Genomic DNA, 7,356 nt, shown 5'->3' with positions numbered 1-7,356 from the left:
GAGAAACGAAAATTTACATTTTCAGTTGTTGAACGACTTCTAAAGCCGAACTGTAGATTTGAAAGTAAATCGTGCGATATAAAATGAATAATTATCCTTACATACAAAGCCTTTTCAGTAACCTTAGCAAACACTGATGGCATAGAAATAGGTCTAAAATTGTCTACATTATCCCTGTCTCCCTTTACATAGAGCGGCTTTACTACTGAGTACTTTAATCGTTCAGGAAACTGACCATTCCTAAAGGAAAAACTACAAATATGGCCAAATACAGGGCTAACATGTGCAGCACAATATTTTAATATTCTGCTAGATACTCTACCATATCCATGAGAGTCCTTAGTCTTCAGTGATTTAATTATTGACCCCATCTCCCTCTTGTCTGTATCACAGGGGAGTATTTCAGACATCAATTTCCGAAAGACATTTGCCAAGGAAGTTATATGATTCCCTGCAGGAACTAATTTTTTATTTAATTCGCCAGTAATGCTCAGAAAATGATTGTTAAATACTGTACATACGTCTGATTTATCAGTAGCAGAAATAATTTTACTACGAATTTACTTTATATCGTCGACCTTGAGCTGCTGACCAGACACTTCCTTCACAACTGACCATATGGTTTTAATTTTCTCCTGTGAATTAGCTATTTTATTTGCATACCACACACTCTTTGCCTTCCTAATAACATTTTTAAGCACCTTACAATATTGACTACGAAGTCTTATGCGACGGAGTCCTTGCATAAAAAGTTCTCGGTTTACTTGCCGCGGAGGTAGTAATCGAAAGCTTGGGATTTTGTCCAAATTTGACGCGGCAAGTAAACCGAGAACTTTTTATGCACCTTACAATATTGTTTGTAATGGCCTACTATAGCTTGATTGTGACCACTTCTAACATTTTGATATAATTCCCGTTTGTTGATAACCTTATCCCACTAGTCAGCCACGCAGGGTGCCTATTACTCCTAGTACCCCGTTTAGAACATTCTAGTGGAAAGCAACTCTCAAAGAGCATGAGAAATGTGTTAGGGAAAGCATTATGTTTATCATCTATGTTATTGGCACCACTACAAACATCCTGCTACTCTTGTTCCTTGACAAGGTTTAAGAAACTCTCTGTTGCTGTTGGATTAACTTTCCTACATAGTTTCTAAATATACACTCCTGGCAATGGAAAAAAGAACACATTGACACCGGTGTGTCAGACCCACCATACTTGCTCCGGACACTGCGAGAGGGCTGTACAAGCAATGATCACACGCACGGCACAGCGGACACACCAGGAACCGCGGTGTTGGCCGTCGAATGGCGCTAGCTGCGCAGCATTTGTGCACCGCCGCCGTCAGTGTCGCCAGTTTGCCGTGGCATACGGAGCTCCATCGCAGTCTTTAACACTGGTAGCATGCCGCGACAGCGTGGACGTGAACCGTATGTGCAGTTGACGGACTTTGAGCGAGGGCGTATAGTGGGCATGCGGGAGGCCGGGTGGACGTACCGCCGAATTGCTCGACACGTGGGGCGTGAGGTCTCCACAGTACATCGATGTTGTCGCCAGTGGTCGGCGGAAGGTGCACGTGCCCGTCGACCTGGGACCGGACCGCAGCGACGCACGGATGCACGCCAAGACCGTAGGATCCTACGCAGTGCCGTAGGGGACCGCACCGCCACTTCCCAGCAAATTAGGGACACTGTTGCTCCTGGGGTATCGGCGAGGACCATTCGCAACCGTCTCCATGAAGCTGGGCTACGGTCCCGCACACCGTTAGGCCGTCATCCGCTCACGCCCCAACATCGTGCAGCCCGCCTCCAGTGGTGTCGCGACAGGCGTGAATGGAGGGACGAATGAAGACGTGTCGTCTTCAGCGATGAGAGTCGCTTGTGCCTCGGTGCCAATGATGGTCGTATGCGTGTTTGGCGCCGTGCAGGTGAGCGCCACAATCAGGACTGCATACGACCGAGGCACACAGGGCCAACACCCGGCATCATGGTGTGGGGAGTGATCTCCTACACTGGCCGTACACCACTGGTGATCGTCGAGGGGACACTGAATAGTGCACGGTACATCCAAACCGTCATCGAACCCATCGTTCTACCATTCCTAGGCCGGCAAGGGAACTTGCTGTTCCAACAGGACAATGCACGTCCGCATGTATCCCGTGCCACCCAACGTGCTCTAGAAGGTGTAAGTCAACTACCCTGGCCAGCAAGATTTCCGGATCTGTCCCCCATTGAGCATGTTTGGGACTGGATGAAGCGTCGTCTCACGCGGTCTGCACGTCCAGCACGAACGCTGGTCCAACTGAGGCGCCAGGTGGAAATGGCATGGCAAGCCGTTCCACAGGACTACATCCAGCATCTCTACGATCGTCTCCATGGGAGAATAGCAGCCTGCATTGCTGCGAAAGGTGGATATACACTGTACTAGTGCCGACATTGTGCATGCTCTGTTGCCTGTGTCTATGTGCCTGTGGTTCTGTCAGTGTGATCATGTGATGTATCTGACCCCAGGAATGTGTCAATAAAGTTTCCCCTTCCTGGGACAATGAATTCACGGTGTTCTTATTTCAATTTCCAGGAGTGTATGTGACATTTGTATGGGCACAAAAGCCTTTTAATGTTAAAATTTGCGCATCATGGCCTGAAAGGCATTCACCCTTTTACTAACAGAATGCCCATCTAGTAATGAAGAATGAATAAAAATATTGTCTATGGCTGTGCTACTTCTAGGAAAAGGGAAATATCGCCAATTCTAATCTTCTGGCGTCTACCGATGTTCTGAACTTGATGAAAGCTCCTAAGTAACAGTACGTAGCCTTTGTTCCAATGATTCTAGAAGCCTTCAGTTAGTTTCTGCTGTATCTTGAATTCTTTTACAAAGTCAGCTCATTCTGAGGGCTTGAAACCTCTCGGTAAAGTGTCCAAGACTTCCTCCTACCAGAAAGCACCCTGGTATATGCAATTCGTCATGAGTCTGGGTGATTAGTGTCCAGTTGAGGCGGCTTCGACGCTTACAAGAATAGGTTTGAAGTCTCTCCTCGTCCAGCCTGCTTCGCCTGAGTACTTTACGAAGGCATGGTTTAAATGAACCGACCGTTCTCTCCCGCCAAACTCCCCAGTAAGCCGCACATACCCCAATGAACTTACAGGTCCTGGGGCCTGCTTGTATCCATGTTAGGGTTATGGAGGGGTCAGTCCAAAGCGTTGCATTGCCAACCTCACAGTCGGTGGCATTGCAGTAATAACGCAACAGACTTCCTCCCAACCATGTAGCTAGAAATTTGAGACGTCATATTGTTACTCTCTTGAAGGCACTAAACTGTCTCGCTGCAAATCAAATGTGCGTAAGTGTTTCCGTTCCTCACACATGACGTAAAAGGTCAGAAGCATCGCAGAAAATGTGAACGCACGAGCTTCCGTTCCCAGAGGCTGACATCCACCTGAGTGTAGAGATTATAAGGATCCGGAAGGAATGATACCCACTACGCCATTTCGGTGCAAGTTGATTAGGAAGGATTTCGCCCGAGTACAATTCTAACAGCCAAGTGTCTTGCAATAAAATCTTTCCGGTGATGGCCACTGACGAGACCAAACCCTGAGCATCATAGAAGCTTGCAGTAACTCGGGAGAAATTTCTTTTGGTCGCTGTCACGTCTAATGCTTCGTTGGTGATAGCCCTTTGAGGTAAAGAAGACCTATTTTGTGCCCCATACTACGCCTAGTAATGTGTTATTCGGTTTTACGTTTTGTCCTTGGGCCTTACATATTTGGGTCAAGCGTGGTGAACTTGCCCACTTTGACAATGACAACCGTATTTGTTGCGTCAACAACATCAATAGAGAGACATCAGACCATTTCGTCCTTTGGTTCCAGCCGCAACACCATCCATGTACTTTTTCTTATGTACTAAGGCACCAGCCGTGGGGAATTGTGACTTGTAGGTGGTTGCCAGTTCCCTGAATGTGGTCGATAACAGGAACGACTGCAGTAAGACCTAAAGGAAGGCGTTTGAAGCGGTAAACAGTCGCCTTCCGTGTCTGCATTGATTGTGAAGTTTCGCTGACGAAACCCAGACGAAGACTTTATACCACAGGAACGTCATGGAGTCTTGGTCATCCTAGTTCAGAGCAAGCTGAGAGAAAGCTTTAGCGATATCAGCTATAATGGCGAAACGTCGTAGGCGGAATCATAGGAGCACTACCGTTACTTCTGGTAGAAAGTTGGGACCAATCCGTAAAACGTCGTTCGGCGACGGGGCGCATTCTTCATGAGCATATCGGTAAAAACCAACTCGCCATTTTACAGTTCCTTGTCTTTCTTTTTCGACCACGTTATGTGGCAAATAAAAGGTGTCTGTACGTGATTCCGGAGCGGCTAACTAACATTATTCTGTCTGATGTATTCTGACATCTGAGTTTTGTAGGCTGTCTCAGCTGGTTGGTTTTTAGTAGACGCTTTTGCAGTGCAGCAAATCGTCTTTCAGCTTTACGGAAATTGTTAGGAACAACGCATGTGGACTTACGTGGCAGACGAACTACTCATCGGGATAAGGTAAGATGCATTGAACTCTTCCAGACTCACGATGTCCCTCGCGCTCATTGATGGTTGCTGTTCAAGGCTAACACTTATCGATTCTAAATCCCCAAAACTCCTGATATTATGATCCGTTGGCTGTTGTGACGCGAGTTTACTAAGGTTAACAGCAGTGTAGATTGCTGAAACACCTGGTCGACTTACGCGAAGTACCCAGCCAAACTTCGAGGACATCAAGACTGGAGACGGAAATAGTCGTATGGGCGATGCATTATGAACTATTTTCCGTTATTGATCGGCTCCTATAAGTAAAAGAGTGGGAACGTGGTATGTCAGCAGGATCAGTCAGTGACAGGTTACATACGTGTTGTGCAATTGTGGTATGTTGTGGTACAGACGGGTGACTGCTGAAGGAATGTGAACTCACAAAGGCATTGATACTAATGTGCTCGTTTTCCATGTATAAAGGTGTTATAGCAGTACACTACCGTAATAACTCTGTAACTTGTTAGAGTTAAAAAGAAGGTGCGTGATGATTTGAGTTTGTGTGGTGTTCTTTTCCTGCGTAACGGAAAAGGGACAGTACCTTAGAACCTCAAAAACGATGACTACAGTTCAAGAGAGACAGAAAAACACGCATGCAAACAGCGCACATAATAATCATGCAGATATTTGCTATTGACAATGAGATTAAATTCTCGAAATGTTTTGTACTAAGCATGAAAAAATACGTAACTTGTGCAGTGTTTCATTACGTAAGTCACGCACAATACGGTTGTGGCATCCGCTTATTATTATTAGACGGAATTTGATTAGACTGAATATTACGCGCTGAAGCCTAGGGTAGCGCGTTTAAATTTGGTCGTACTTCTCCGTGGATACTCTGACTAATCGGCGCTCCGTCTACTTCTTCCGCTAGAAACTCCCTTCGGATAAGTTATGCCTTTTTTACGCGGATTATCCAGAGATGACAGATTTCTTCTGGGAGGGCACGCGATATCTGGCGAAGTGTCACTCCACCATAGGCACTGACGTCTTTGCCCAATGAATTTAATGCCTGTATTCTTCGATAATACTCCGTGAAGGTTAAATTGAGGTTTTCCGGAGATACGAAGTGAACAGGCACAATCGCTTCGAAATAATCTAGGTGCGCCTGAATGATTTTATTACCATCTCCGTGTCGTTCCTGAAGAACTTTCGTTGTATCCTTGAAAGCGGACACGGTTACGGCGATACCATCGACTAGCATCTTAGGTTCACTTTCGAGGTAGCCTCGAAGAAATTGATGCTTATTAACCGTAGAAGGGGAGGAGTTGCTATCCACCGAGCTCTCAAGTTATTCCCGAAATTTAGGCCAGCTCTCCACGTCTCTTGAGAAGGGCTCTGATTTAATGGACGATAATTCAACTGTCCTGGTAACTGCATTGGCTGAAGGATCGCCATTCTTTGTGCTTGATGATGACGTGGATTCAGAGAGTTTTCTTTCGGTACCCTCAGATACGCTGACATGGGAGCGCTTCGTTTTATCAGCATAATCCTTACATAGCATTGTTGTAATCATTCTCTGACATAAGATCGCGTATTTGGTCGTCCAGAAGTACAACAGTTGACAGCGTGTCCTCCAAAAGAGCCTTGTAGTATCCAAATTCGGACAACGGCGTCGTAGATGAGAATTCTCCGATCGCGGTGAGAAATAGAGTAAAATTTGATCTCTGATGACTTCGCTTTCTTTGTAGAATATGCAGTTTTTCTATCGCTGTGTCTACAGTACTGTCACAACTTAATGATATTTTCACAAGATTGTAGTTGTGTACAAATAAAAATCCACTACGTTGACATGCGACACATCTTCCGAAACATGAAAACCTAAGTTTGGTAACCGTTTTCCGCTGTCGTGTTTACATGACAAGGTAGAAGCGAATTTGCTAGCCCAGTTAAATATCGCGCTTGGAAAAACAACTGTTATAGTTTCTATTAAAAATGAAGAAATTCCTAGAGCTGTATTTAAGGTGACGATTTTATTTTGGCAACTAGTTTCAACGTTGTAAAAGCGTCATCTTCAGGCCCATACACTTGCTGACGTCAACTGTATGCGGCTGATACTAGAAGTCAGCGGTGAGATACGGAGTGCTCCGTGTGGAAGGTGGTTACTGCCCACGTTGTTACAACGTTGAAACTAGTTGCTAAAATAAAATCGACACCTTAAGTACAGCTGGAGGAATTTCTTCATTTTTAATATAAAAATTTATACCAGCTGACTTCCCACGTCCTCCATTTCAGCTATGGATGCTCGAAGGTTATAGTTTCTGATTTAGTTCAAATGGTTCAAATGGCTCTGAGCACTAAGGGACTCAACTTCTGAGGTCATTACTCCCCTAGAACTTAGAACTAGTTAAACCTAACTAACCTAAGGACATCACACACATCCATGCCCGAGGCAGTATCCGAACCTGCGACCGTAGCAGTCTCGCGGTTCCAGACTGCAGCGCCTAGAACCGCACGACCACTTCGGCCGGCTCTGATTTAGTCAGCATAATCGTAATTTCTCTTCAATTTGACGAGATGTAAACAGCTTCAGTTTAGTATTTCTACTTATCCCTCACTGTACAAAAAGCCACTCCGAACCTATTAGCCGAAAATTTGGATAAAGAAGACTGACGGCCCAAGCTCGTTTCAAAACCGACTAGAAACGGATTTCCTGACCCGATTTTGAAGTGTTTACACGACCACCCAGAAGCGGTATTGAGAAATCCGTTTACGAAATCCGGCTTTGGCAGCCCCATGTAAACGGGGTGATGATGACAGTAGCAAATGTACAAAAGTT

Source organism: Schistocerca nitens, chromosome 4, assembly GCF_023898315.1.
Source record: "Schistocerca nitens isolate TAMUIC-IGC-003100 chromosome 4, iqSchNite1.1, whole genome shotgun sequence".
Lineage (NCBI taxonomy): Eukaryota > Metazoa > Arthropoda > Insecta > Orthoptera > Acrididae > Schistocerca > Schistocerca nitens.
The sequence above is the reverse complement of the archived record's forward strand: the minus strand, read 5'-3'. Positions refer to the sequence as shown.